General features: G+C 26.8%; 1 protein-coding gene across 2 annotated transcripts in view; it reads right to left on the reverse strand.

Annotated features, from left to right (window-relative positions):
• Positions 1 to 8,028, reverse strand: part of LOC135924462 (short transient receptor potential channel 4-like) — an 86,628-nt gene extending 78,600 nt beyond the window's left edge. The window contains exon 1 of one of the 2 annotated variants that reach the window (XM_065459542.1): positions 7,913 to 8,028. The gene's annotated coding sequence lies outside the window, so the exon portion shown is untranslated. The remainder of the gene's footprint in view (positions 1 to 7,912) is intronic. The other variant, XM_065459645.1, reaches the window with a different exon arrangement.
• Between the last annotated feature and the right edge of the window lie 6,483 nt (positions 8,029 to 14,511).

Here is a 14,511-nt window from a genome sequence, read left to right on the forward strand (position 1 = left end):
ACTTTAAAAAAAAATAAAGATAATTTGGTGAAATGATGGCAAAAGAGTCAATTATTTTTCCCATTCATAGTCAAGTAGGACATAGATTATCGCAAATTATCTAATATATTAAGAAATTCTTCAAGGGGCAAAGAAAATAATGATAAATTGGGCGAGTGGTATCATTTTTTTAATAAGAGGATTTTGGGTGTAAATTAAGATACCTACAAATTAAAAAAATAGGATGTGGTCCTATTTTTAGATCACAATCCATTTCAATTGTTACGGTTTCTAACTTTATTAATAAGCAATGAAAAAATTTATAAATAGACTCTTTAAATTGAATCACACAAAATTTTAAAACTAGCTGCACTTATGTTCAAACCGGTTCATGCTCTCAGAAATTTAATCTATATGAATTAGGATTTCTTCTTTCACCTAAATATGGACTTTATTTTGTGATAATAAATTTAATACAATATTAATACAAAACTTACATGACAATCCAGCGATAACATTAATAATAACATATGTCTGACAGAGGATAAATTTATTGGAATAAGATGCCTCTTATATAGATATGTCAAATTTAAAAAATATATCAAGAATTAATATTATTGTTTCCAATTCCATAATTTTATCATTGTGAGGTTAATTTCCTAGTACAAATTCCAGAGCTTTGGCAAATGCTTATTTAAAATTGCATGTTGATACATAACCAATTGTTTGGGAAACTTTACCCCGCTCCTTTGATGGGATATTTTTTATAGTAATATTTTAATATATAAACCTGTAACAATCATTGCACACCCCATTTTTTTTATAATATATAAGCGATAAAGAATTTATTCATCGGATCTTTTTCAGATCAATCAATCAGAGTGTTTTTTTTTAAGTTATGTTTACGCAACTTGTCAAAAACTACATCTAAAATTATTTTTCACAATATTTTAATCTAATATAGTGTTTACAAATTGAGCCAAGTTATTTGTAGTAGTGCAGTCAATTTCTCCAAAATATATTTTGCGTTTTTTTAATGTACAATAAAATGTTTACCAATATGGATGATAACATCAAAAATGAATTTTTTGCAAAATTCCTAAGAATGAAAATGCTTCAATTTGTTATCACCATTAGACCAAAATTAATAATATTCATTAATATGAAAAAATTAAATTTAACAAAAAATTAATTTATTTCCAAGTGAAACAATTATTACACATCTTATTAACTAAAAATAAAACTAAAATAAGGTAAAAATTGATGATCTGAAACACCATTTTTAGACGATAAAAATGCCAAAACCAATATATCGCCGATACTAACTGATATCACCGATACTAACTGATATTACCGATACTAGCCAATATCGGTAAATACCGAGACACCAAAGCATTACCAAACACAATATCAAATGCTTTACTATTGATACCAGAAAAATGATGGAATGTATTAAAGCCAAGATAGTAATAACGAATATATTATCATATATATATATATATATATATATATATATAATTAATTTATGAAATTTATAAAAGTTGATAACCTAGTGAGATTTATAAATTTAAGTATTTAAATTGACAATTTTGTATTATTTTTAAAGTAGGGTAAAAATTGAAAGTAACACCTGATACCGGCTCGGTCCGATATCGATTCACCTCGACTGAAAAATAAAGGATCTAATTAGAGCATGTAACAACAAAAAGAATTCTGTCAGAGATAAGATTTGACCTCCGTAGCTATAACATATGAAATGAATGTAAATATTCCTAGGATTAAAATATTTCTAAAATAAAAAGAGCTCTATAACTTTGCAAAAATTTAATCAATCAATTTATTTTTTTGTTGAAAAAATATTGGTTTTAAAAAAATCGGAGATAATACACACTAAAAAATATGTTTTTAAATTTATCATTTGTGGCCTTTTAGTAATTTAATGTTTTTTTTATAAATCTGAAAATAACCAATTATCATGGAAAATATCGAATATTTCTTTTAATCAATCTCTAACGTAACAAAATCTAATCATTTTTAAATTTTATCATGAAGTGAACTTTTATTTAATTTCTTTAATCAAGATTGAAATGAGATGATTCAAATCTGTATGCAGGAGGATTAGATCCTTATTAATTCCATTTGAAATTGTTATATATGCACACAATCTATTTAAAGTTTTTTTGATTAAGGAAAATTAAAAAAAACTGCTTTTTATGAAAACAAAATTATTAAATTCATTTTTAGAATTTTACTACCGCAGATGAGCTAAGATCTATTATTGGATTACGGCTCCACTGCGAAATTGTTCTATATTACCAATGTAAACATTGTGAAGCCAGTATAGATAGCAAGGGTAGACATTTGCCTCTATTACCGCTTTTGTCAAAGCCGTTTCCCACTGCATACCAAATGCAATGACATTATTTTGCGAGCATTTAAATCCGCAGGCATTCCCTCTAGTCTTGAACTAACCTGCATTTTTAGAATTAATGGGAAACGTCCAGATGGAATGTCCTCAATTCCTTGGTCAAAGGGGTCAGCTTCTGGTTTGGGACTTCACCTGCATTGATCGAAATGCACCAACCAACTACAACGTCGATGCTCTCGCCATTGGCAAACCCCGGAAAATCACCCTTGCTAACCGTAATCTACCTAAGTTTTATTTCTTCCATGGAATAATCTTCCATGCCTCCTTATATTCTATTTTCCTAGTTTCTCAAAATTTAGAAAAAAGGAATTTTATCGAAGAAACAAAAGTTGGGATGGTAAGGAATTCCAAATATATAAAAAATTATTGAAATTGTTTAGAAGTATCGCCACTGATGGCGATGTCCTATGAAGACAATGTATTCTTTTTCTATTCTTTTTATTCTATAAAAAAAAAGTAAAACAAAAAACTTTACAAATTAAAAAATCATTACAATTTTTAAATGTAATAATCTTATCTTATCTTTTCTAGCACGTTACTCACAGACCTTCCCAAAATGAGCGAATGTGAATTTTAAGAAGACCTTCCATATAATTATGCCGATTACTTTTTCAGGGATACCAACAAACCTTGTAACACAGATATAAAGTTATAGAGGAATAATTAATCAGTTCTTTCGAAATTAATACAGTTAAATTATTTCATCAAAATACGGTATACATAAAAAAATGCACAAAGTTCTAAATACAATCGAGTGTAGGGGGTGATTGATAATACATGATCAATATATACGAAATACATTTACTCCTAAATACATATTTATACATTCTGCTCATCTGATTTCTGGAAAATTTTCGCTAAAACTACCTTACATCGAACGGCTTTATAGGGGAGGCCGGGGTAAAGCGATTGACAGAGTATCAATGTTAACGCGAATAACTTCTTAACCCTTTAGCATGAAGACTTTAAATTTAGTGTGAAGATGTATTTTTATATCAAATTTCTTACTCTTTTCATCTTTTAAAAAACTTTCCCAATTTGACATATTTTGACAAAAATTATAAAGCTTTTAGCAAAATATATTAAGGCGCATAATTTAAAATTTGTATACATGTTACTTAAAGTCATAGTTATAAATAAAATTTATCGGAAGTTTATAGCATAACTAGAAGTCACGCAATAGGGTAAAGTTGTTATGGATAAAACGGTTAAAATGTTCCGTCTGATTAAAGTTGTATTTTTTAAATATTAACGTCTATACCAATTAAAAACAGGTGCTAATAATTTTCGTTAATTTATTATTTTTTAAAGTTTAGTTTGGCAGCATTCACTTTCGCCCTGGGTCGCTTAAAGTTTTCGCAAGGCCGTAGTTACAAATATTTATGGTTATGTAATAAATTAAAATTTTTATATCATTTGTTCATCACAAGATCCTCGTTCCATAATTTTCCCCAAGTTCCTCTTCCCGGAACTAGCCCAGAACGTTCGTTATATGTCCCTTATAAATTGATGAGTTTATTATTACAAGAAAAGATTATCATTAAATAAAATTACGGTAAACGATCAAAAATGTAGATTATAGAGAACAAGTCCTTCATTATCTTAGAATAACCTAACATAAGTATAACAATCATAAAATAAATGAAATTTATCATTAGAAATGTCTATTTCGCTGTAAACATTTCTAAAAAAATCGAACGCGTTTGCGTTCAACGTTCATGGACAAAAATCGAACGCGTTCACGTTCAAGTTCATGTTCAAAAAAGAGGAACGCGTTCACGTTCATAAAACCGTTCAATTTTATGATAAATTTTTTTTAAGTTTAATTTAATATAAATAAACTTATATTTTTTAATACAATATATTTTAGCCATGTTAAAAAATAATATAGTTTTATTTTGATAATATAGTTATATTTTGATAATATAGTTTTATTTTGATAATATAATTATAAATAAAATATAATATAATATAGCGAATAAAAAGATATTTTTATTTATAAAAAATTTTTCTTTAAATTTTAATAACAATTGTTTTCAAAATATTTATCTGATAGTACGGCATTAGCCTAAAAACGCGCTCTACAGGGGCAGATGAGGGGATTGCGGTATTATACTTAATAAACAGCTCTTTTAACGTGGAGAATTAATTAAAAACTTATTGTTTTGTTATTTGCAAAAAATTGTGATAAGTTATCCTCCTCCAATCCATTCTCTACTCTCGACAAAAAAAAGGATATCTCGAAATTAACAGTTCTCTAGGGTTTTCAATGCATTTTTTATAATAACGCTATAAATTTATTTATAATAGGTTCGTTCTGTGGAAGTTTTATCTATGGCCATTGAAGTTTGAAGACTGGATGTATAATTGCACAAAGAACATATTGATCCTTATATATATGTTCAAATCTTTAAAAAAATAAAATATATGTAATTAATTGAGTGATAGGTTTAATACCTTTTATTCTATCAATGGTTGACCATATTTGAGGCCATAAATTTTTTTAATTTTAAAATAACTATCGTTATTGTTGGGGTCAAATATCCCAAATGCATTATTTCTTCAAATTTAATGCTTTAACTTAGTTATATCATATAAAATCAAATAATTAATATTAAAATCAAAAGTCGTTTTAAATTAGAACCTGAAGATTTTACTTTTTGGCCACATTTTACACTTGGTAAGCATTGAATTAGTTCCATAGGATGTTAATGTAAAACATTTATCATATTTGGCCATAGTAATGATTATTCATCTGATTTTGGATTTTCAGAATCAGATGATGAGGATTAAATAATAATATCCATGCTTATGCTAATCTATTAAATTAAAATATAAACAATAATATTCAAATTAATAAACTATGTGTTAAAAAAATTGAAATGTGAAAAGGAAAAAATATAAATAAAACATTTTTTAAAAAAATTCGGAAATATTTAATTTTTCAAATAAATAAAAATAAAAATATTTTTAAAATTGAACTAACGTTAAATTCGAACGCGTTCGTCATAAAAAAGGAACGCGTTCACGTTCAAAGTTCGTCAAAAATAAAAGGAACCCGTTCATCATTTTTCTCAAAAAAACGAACTTCGTTCACAATGAACGCGTTCGTTTACAACATTACTATTTCCGAATAGGTAATGTGTGGATGTCTGCAAAACTCGGCATAACCCAAAAAACTAATTCACCGACCCCGTTAGCCAGTTAACTGTGATTATTTTATGTCAAGTCGGAAATTTTTCTTGGTGAGCTTGGAAATGTTTTTGTTAAATCTTTGATCAATGGTTTGATTGTATATTATTTTTTTGCAGATTTTTAATAAGTTATAATACATTAAAAATAAATTAATTTTAACGTAAATTTTTTTATATATTTTAATTTTCCCATTGAATTTGGTGGGGAATTTATTGAAAATAATTGTCGGGTTAAGTTGGGTTTGGAAAAAATTTTTATTCCAACGGGTCGGGTCGAAAAAAGTAGCTTTTTGCATCTCTTTAGTGGAATGATTCATCAAAACCCGAGTCGTCATCACTTTACCGAAGAGATAAGGAATTGACTTTCTCTGGGCTAAGATAACAAAATGACAGCGTTTTACCATTACTAAAGGAAACAACACAGGATGAATATAAATGAACCTCATTGTTTAGACAATTATATGAATTAAGAATGAATAGGAAAAGTTAGTAGATTTTATTACATTAGAAGTAGGCTAAGAATTATTACATGCTCATTTCTTAAGGTTTTGGTCCGAATCAGCCATTCTCTGGTGTATAACAAAATTAAATTTACTTTTTTTAAATTTAAACGAAGAGTTGAAATATGGAAGGAAATAAAAGGGGTAAGGTGGGGATTGGCACTGTAAAGAAGAATAATAAATGCAAATTGAGCAGAAGCTAAACTGTCATGGTATTTTTAATAAAAAGGCAAAACAACAAAATATATTTTTAGTAAATTTTAAATCAAAATAAAACTTCTATCATCATTATTTGAAATCTAACGCAAAACTAAATGCTTCAATTGGTTCTAACGCAAAACTAAATGCTAATTTGTAAGCACTTACAAATAAAAATAAATAAATTATACTCTCTAAAATATTGAGCTAAACTAGCCAAAATATGACTAATTTAATCCGTAGTCTCATTAAAGAAGGAGGGTGGGTATATTAATGGCAGTTTGAGTCCAGTCAAAATTACGAATTGAAATGTTAGATTTAAAGTATCCAGGTAAATTGAAAAGTCCAGTAACCCCTAGAATTTAATATTGGAAACAATTAAAACTTTTTAAAATATAAAATCAATGCAAATTAATGACTGATAAATAAGAATATCTTCAAAAATATTAATAAAGAAACGTAGTCATTAGTTAAAATTCTATACGATATAATAAATAAAATAAGTAATATATCCTATATTAAGATTTCATTGGACTTCAGAATCTTACTGATTTTTGAATTTGAAAAATATGATTGGATGGGAATAATTTCCAATATGTATATAGAATACGCGCACTATGAATGTCAAACATTTTTGTCTAGGACTGTTGAATACTTCAGTTTATATATATACATATATATTTCATATAAATTAAAGACAAAAATATATGGCAAAAATTGTTTGAAATTTATAGGATATGTATTATTTTTGGGACTTATACGGTTGCTTCGTTTTTCCAGCTCGTTTTACCCGAACCTATTCCCTCTTATTACGTTTCCCTTCATCTAGCTTTCTATTTCTCTGCCCGCTTCCTTAACCCTTTAATTTACGTTTTCTTCCCTTAATCACCAAATCATTCAGGCATAATTATGAAATAATATGGTTACAAAAAATGATATTATTTTTACAGGAAAGAGTATAATAATGCTTAGCATATAAAACTAATAATAAAATTTTTGCAAATACTCTAACCATGCTGAAAATGGATTGAATCCTCATGGATTCCAAATCCAATTACCATAACCATAGGCGTATCCAGGATTTGGTAAGAGGAAAGGGGGGAAGCACTATTAGATAAATTTTTTCCCCATGAATTTTACTGGAGATCTTTTGGTTCACTTATTGTAGATCTTTGGCTATATTAGATTTTTATGTATAATATTGGTTTTCACTTTTTTTATATTAAAACTTATTTTTGAAATTTTTTTTTGAATTATACTCGTTATTTTAAAAAGTTATTAACTTTTACTAATTTTCCTTTCAAATTCTTCCTTATAATGCAATTTTGGGGGAAAAAGGGGTGTAGGAGGAAAATTTTTATTAGCTTAAAATGATATTTACGAGAACAGGCAAATTTTCGATAGGGGGGGGGTGAATACTCCCCTCCTCTCAATTAGTTACGCGCCTGCCCATTACAATATAATATATTAGTGCACATGAATTTTCTTAAATTAAAATATAAAAATCATGAATTAAAAGTCTAGCAAATCATCCAAACAATGTAAACTTTTTTCTCTTCTCTTTAGTAATATTAACATTAGATAATTATGATAAATCAATAAAATGAAGTAACCTTACAGGTTGAATGTCCTAGATGCCATCTTCATTTATTCATCCTGAAATCTTTCAGATCTAATAAATTTTGAATCATCTCAGGTAAAAAATGAATTTATTTATTTTGAGAAAAGGTCACAAACAATTTTTGATTTAAATAAATATTTAATTGTTGGTCATTTTTCTTTATAAAAAATACAAAATTATTCTTCAAATTACGTTATTACCACTAAGACCAAAAAAGTTAAAATATTTTAATTCTTTCCGACTTCTGTTTATTATTTTCTAATCATTTAAAACCAAAAACTATTATATCATTTTATTTATTCCTATTTATTTCAATCAATAAAAATATTTTTAAATATTATTTACTTACATGGGGAGGAGCAAAGTAAATCTGAATAAATATATTAATGTGAATATTATTTCTTTATTTTGAGTTAGATAATAAATCATTTGAAATTATTATATTTCTATATTTTGTAACAAAATAATGAAATGAAATTAAGATTCTAAAGTAGTACTACATAATGTAACTAAATATAAACTAATCTGTTTGTGCTTATATTATAAATTATTATCTATTTATATTAAATATCTCTCTGGTGGAGTAAAATAAATGAGACTGTTCCAGCAGAGCAAGAATGTTCAAATTATCAATCATTACTACAAGACTAATAATTAGAATTATTCGTGATTCGATTCGATTGTTTGAATATGAATAATAAAATTATTCGATTAATACGATCGATTATTTTTTATCAATTAGATAGAATTATATAATTTAAAATTATTTGTATATACTAAATTTTTTGTAAATATTCAAAATTATCTATAAATATATGAAATTATTTAAATTTTAATTATCCATTTTTTCATTTTTAAAAGAATTTAATTATCGAATCGGTTATTTAGACCAACGTATGTATTTTAATATTTGTACAACAATTGGAAATAAGAAATTATCCCGTTCTGAAATACAAATTGAATACGAATATTACAAATATTAGATGCGTATTTAATGTGAAAATTAATTCATATCTAATTTTATTTTTCATTTCAATTATAAAAACAAAAATTAATAACTAAGTGAAAAAAAAGTAAAATAAAAAACAGAAGCCCCCCCCCCCACCCCAAAAAAAAAATACATAATAATTAATTAAATACTCCTTTTATAATATTTTTTAACCCGGCTAGCTAAAAGTTTACAGTAAAAATATTTTTAAAAAAACCCGGGCGAGGCCAATTTAAAATAATTGTTTAGTAATCAATTAAATTAGGCTGGAAAATATTGTAGTAGAGTGTTAGTTTAACATTCATTACGATTGGGGGGGGGGTACTAATTTTAAATATAAAGCTATAGGAATGCAGTTATTAGACCCCTAGTCATAGGCGTAACCACGACTTTACTAAGAGGGAGGGTAATTCTATGTGGCCTTTCTGCCCGTAAATTTTATTGGGGGTTTTATTGCCATATTGTATAAATTTTGGAAAAAGGGGATAAGGGAATATAGGAATACTTTTTATTAGAAAATTTTTTGAAAACAAGCATTTTTACGAAGGAGACTTCCTAACACCCCCCCCCCCCCCCCCTTGAATATGGCACTCATATTATAACATGTGCATTCACATTTTAATTTTAAATATTATACAGTTTCATTAATATAATTTTTTTTTTTAGTTTGAAAAAATTTATTCTCAGGGGAAATCTCCCAACGATATAGTAATAATATTATTTAAAAAAATTATCCAAATTGATTCACAATTTATTGACAAAAATCAATAAATTATTTAAAATATGAAATAAGGGAAGATTTACATTAGTATGAACAATTTATTTAAACTATTTTTTTCTGATGCTAAATTAATTTTTTAATATATAATAATAAGTACTTTTCATAGGAAAATTATTTTCACTTCAACATTTCTATCAAAATAATTTAAATAAAATTTTAATTGTTAATTTGTTGTATTACTTTTGCATTATAATTTTTTTCCTTTTTGGTTTTCATGTTTCGGGGTAAGCTTCTTCGAAATCTCTTTCGATTTTACATTTCCATGTTATTCAGTTTATATTTAGTGTTATTGGTTTTAACTTGTGGGCCCATTGGAGTCTTATTCTTCCTCTCTTTCGTTTACCCATCACTTTTAGAGTCCATACCATCTAAGTCTGTTGACCATGATCTATGTCTTAATGGGTTATTTTAAAAACTTCCCACTATATTTATGTTTCGTATCTTATACTTTTTAGATAATCCTGATATCATTCTCGGCATCTGATCTCCATTGTCTGTTCATCTGATTCCTTGCTTGGCCATGTTTCAGAGCTATATAGGATATTTGGTATTACGAGAACGCATATTTTCCCTTTCAATTTGTTAGGAGACTTTTGTTAAAGAGCTTATTTGATAAATTTCTCCATCTCACCTTGGTTCATTTTATTTTTTATTTCTCTTTCTGTTGTGCCATTACTTTGTAAAGTGGAACCCAAAATCTTTCCTTCATTTCAGCCTTTGTTTCAGCAAGTATAGCAATATCACCTGCGAATATCATATTCTATAGGGTTTTCCCGAGTTATTATGTAATAGGGCATTCATTACTGTTATAAACAGCAGTGGACTGAGAGCCGACCTTTGATAAACTCCCTTGACTATTTGGAAACCGATTTATGAGCCCGCTGTACTTTGGATCATTGTCATATATACATGTCTTGTATTATTCTTATATATTTTTCCGATACCTTTTTGTGGCGTAAGCGACTATCGAATATGCTTTCTTGGGATTCTATCGAAAGCAATCTTTATAGCGAGATAAACCATATGGAGTAGTGATCTGCATCGGGCCTAATTTTTCAAACCCAGCCCAGCCCGAAATTTTTTACAAAAGTTTTGCCGGCCCGGCCCAAACCCGATATTTTTTTAAAAGTTTTGCCGGCCCGGTCCGAACCCGAAATTTTTTTTAAAAAAATTTACCGGCCTGACCCGACCCGAATTTATTTAAATATAGAAATTAATTTTTATAATTACTCAAAATAAAAGGCATATGTTATATGGCATCTAGTTTCTATGAATAAAATCAAATATTTTTTTTTAAATAAAAAATTTAATGTAAAATTGATAAATTTAGATATATTTAAAAAAATTTCCAAAGACCCACCAGACCCGGCTCAAATTTTTTTAAAAAATATTAGGCCCGACCTAGCCCAAACCCGATTTTTATAAAAAAAATTAGGCCTGAGCTCGGCGGGTATGAGCCGGGCCTACTTTTGCAGATCTTGGAGCTTTTTGAATCTTTTGTGTTTTTCATTCAGTAAGTACCCAACTTTATCCTTTTTTTTAACAAATAAATGAAACATGTTAGTACTACAATAATATTTTATTTGAACACTTATTTTTTCTGGCATAAAATAATACATGATCGTGATTTTACAAAAGAATATTGTATTTAAACAAATGTTTAAAAAAAGGTTATTATTTAAGAAAGATTTATGCAATCAATGGCTGAAGCTATTGAATGACTTCGGGGTAAATATTATACATGCCCGCATTAATAACACATATAGTTATATGCCTGGAAGATGTGCAAAAATTAAAATTATGTTAAGAATCTGGTAATGTTAGGAAGGGTAGTATAAGTTAAATTATATAATTATTTATAAATTTATAATATAAAAATAAAATGTTATTATAAGTTTAGTGATCTTTATGATGACGCAAACATTATTGCTGCGAATCCCCGTCCATTATTTAGATATGACTGGCCGTGGATAAGGCAAAGAAATTTAGCAAGAAGATGGAAATTTTACAAATAATAAACCATTAAATGCCTCAAGGGGCTCTGATAAATATAATGTTATCCTTATATCAAGTGCTACCGTAGAACGTTTGTTCAATCTAGGGAGTTTATTTTTGGAGAGAAAAGAGCATGTCTTTTAGAGAGAAATTTAAAAAATAATTTATATCTAAAGGCAAATGAAAATTTATTAGCCCGATTTTTTATAAAAAATATTCATGGTAAAATATATATGATATTGTGATTATATATTCTGTCCTCCAGTTCTTTTTTAAGTGTAATTATTTTTTTATCTAAATAAATTGTATATTTTATTTTAAACTTTTTTGATTAAAATTTGTAGACCGGAAATTTTTTTATAAATGATTTATAAAATGTAACTAGTTATTTTAAAATATAACTGTAATTAGTACAACTTTTAACAACACTAACAATAATTATGTTTGATGATGATGAAAACCTTATAAAACCATTAAGAAAATATTAAATTCTAGAAAATACAAATCTTATTTTGGAAAACATTTAATCAGTTTATAATTTAATATAATTTGACGTTTTGCTATTGCTAGCAATGTGGGCTGTTAATATACACACCGATGAAATCGTCATAATTATTAGCACTTTCTCACCTCCTCTCACACGACATGCATTTATAATTTACTTTTAGAAATGAAATTAGGTTAGTAAACCCGGAGCAGAAAGGTACGTGGGTCAAGAAAATAAACAAATCTCTTTAGACCCTTGGAAATGTTATAACTGTCCTAGCAAAAGGAACCTTTATAATATCCATTTGTATTTAACATTACATATGTTGGAGAGAGATAAAAATATTAACATGCATATATGAAATAGAGATCTCACGTGTCTTATAGGGATAGCAATTGACACGGATTTTGCAAAATAGTTTGGGCGGAAATGCCAGAACTATCATAATTATTTGAGTCCAGCTTCCTTCTAAGAAATGGAAACCAAATCGACTCTTATTTCAGCCAACATATTTATATCAATGCTAAATTAAGAAAAATAAAAAAATCTTCCTCACGTATTTTAAGGAGAGATTTTAATAAAATATATAATAGGTTCTCAAATATTTTATAGGTTTTTATGAAACGCGAGAATTTCAAAAATAGTCTAATAATTTTTTTAAAAAGTTGAATGTCTATATATAGTTTTATATGTAGGGGCCCTTGCTTCTTTGCATCCTTTTCAAGTTGCGCGGCCTTGAACCTTGTTTCGGGTTAGGCTTGAGAGATGAAAACTATTATATAGTAATATTATTTGTAGTTTGAAGGATGTATTTTTACATAATTCATCTTTTCAGATTTAAAAAAAGAAAATTAATTATGCTAAAAGTTATTATCTTATTTTATGCTTTAACCTAATCTGATAAATATTTATCATTCATTTAATTATTCGAACATTTAATTTTTTTTCCAGCAAATTCATTTATCCAATTTTTTTTAAAGGTTAATAGTTGAATGTTAATTAGAATTTAAATATTTGTAGTAAATATGATTACTTTCTTCTTTGTTATAATATAATAAATAATGAACTACGCCATTTCATGCATGAAATTTTATGAAAAAATTTTGCTTTCCTATTTATTTATTATTCTTAAAAGAACACTATAACAATAAACAAAGAGTTAACCGGCGAAGAATGGAAACATCGTTACGAAAAAGAAAGGTTTTATCTAAAAAAATTTAAAATGAAATTAAAAAAATATTATTAAAATTTGTTTCATAGTGAGCCTTGTTATATAAAAATTAAATTATGACAAAAATTTCTATTGAGAAAAAAATTAGGCCAGGAGGTCAAACTTGTTGAATAGCTTATGGGAAACCCTTTGCCAGGAGAAAGAGCTAAATTTAGCGGAACAATTACAAGTTTAAAATAAATTAAATTTGTAATGTTGTTATAAATTTTAAAAAAAAGTTCGTTCACATATAAATTACATATGAATTTTATTTTAATAAAATAATAAAATAAACTAAATAGTATAATAAAAATCATCTATTAAATCTAAAATTTCTCTTTTAAAGACATATATTTTTTATAAAAATATTCTTAACACTCAAAAGGTAAGATTAAGGAAAGGAAAAATTAGCGATAATTTATTAAAATATCGTGATTAAAATTCTCGAAATGAACTCCTAAATAATGATTTATCCGAAAATGATTTGGCCCAAAACGAGGTTTACTTTTGATTACTACGAAGCAGCTACATATTCAGAAAATAAATAACAGATAGAAAGAAAGAAAGAAAGAAAGAAAGAAAGAAAGAAAGAAAGAAAGAAAGAAAGAAAGAAAGAAAGAAAGAAAGAAAGAAAGAAAGAAAGAAAGAAAGAAAGAAAGAAAGAAAGAAAGAAAGAAAGAAAGAAAGAAAGAAAGAAAGAAAGAAAGAAAGAAAGAAAGAAAGAAAGAAAGAAGGAAGGAAGGAAGGAAGGAAGGAAGGAAAGAAGAGAAATAATATATTGTTATTAATAAAGGAAAGAATCAGATAGATGTAATATATTTCTATACATTTTACAAAAAAGGAAACGATATCGGTCTTCGAAGAATTAATATTTGCAACTGAAAAATTGGAATACAACAAATCCAGAGAGAATACTCAATGAAAGACTCAAAAAGAATATATTTATTTATCAATGATTTGTTCCTGATAATATTCTACCTTTCAATTCTAGATTTTATTTCTAAATTTAACATGCTTATTTTACAAAAAAGTTCTAATTCGTCACATTCCGAATTTATTAATATTCATTTGTTTTAGCTTCTATTCCATTTATACTCTATTCCTTTCCCTATTCATCTTTGTTAGTTTTT

Source organism: Gordionus sp. m RMFG-2023, chromosome 1, assembly GCF_954871325.1.
Source record: "Gordionus sp. m RMFG-2023 chromosome 1, tfGorSpeb1-WG-v2, whole genome shotgun sequence".
NCBI classification, from domain to species: Eukaryota; Metazoa; Nematomorpha; class Gordioida; order Chordodea; family Parachordodidae; genus Gordionus; species Gordionus sp. m RMFG-2023.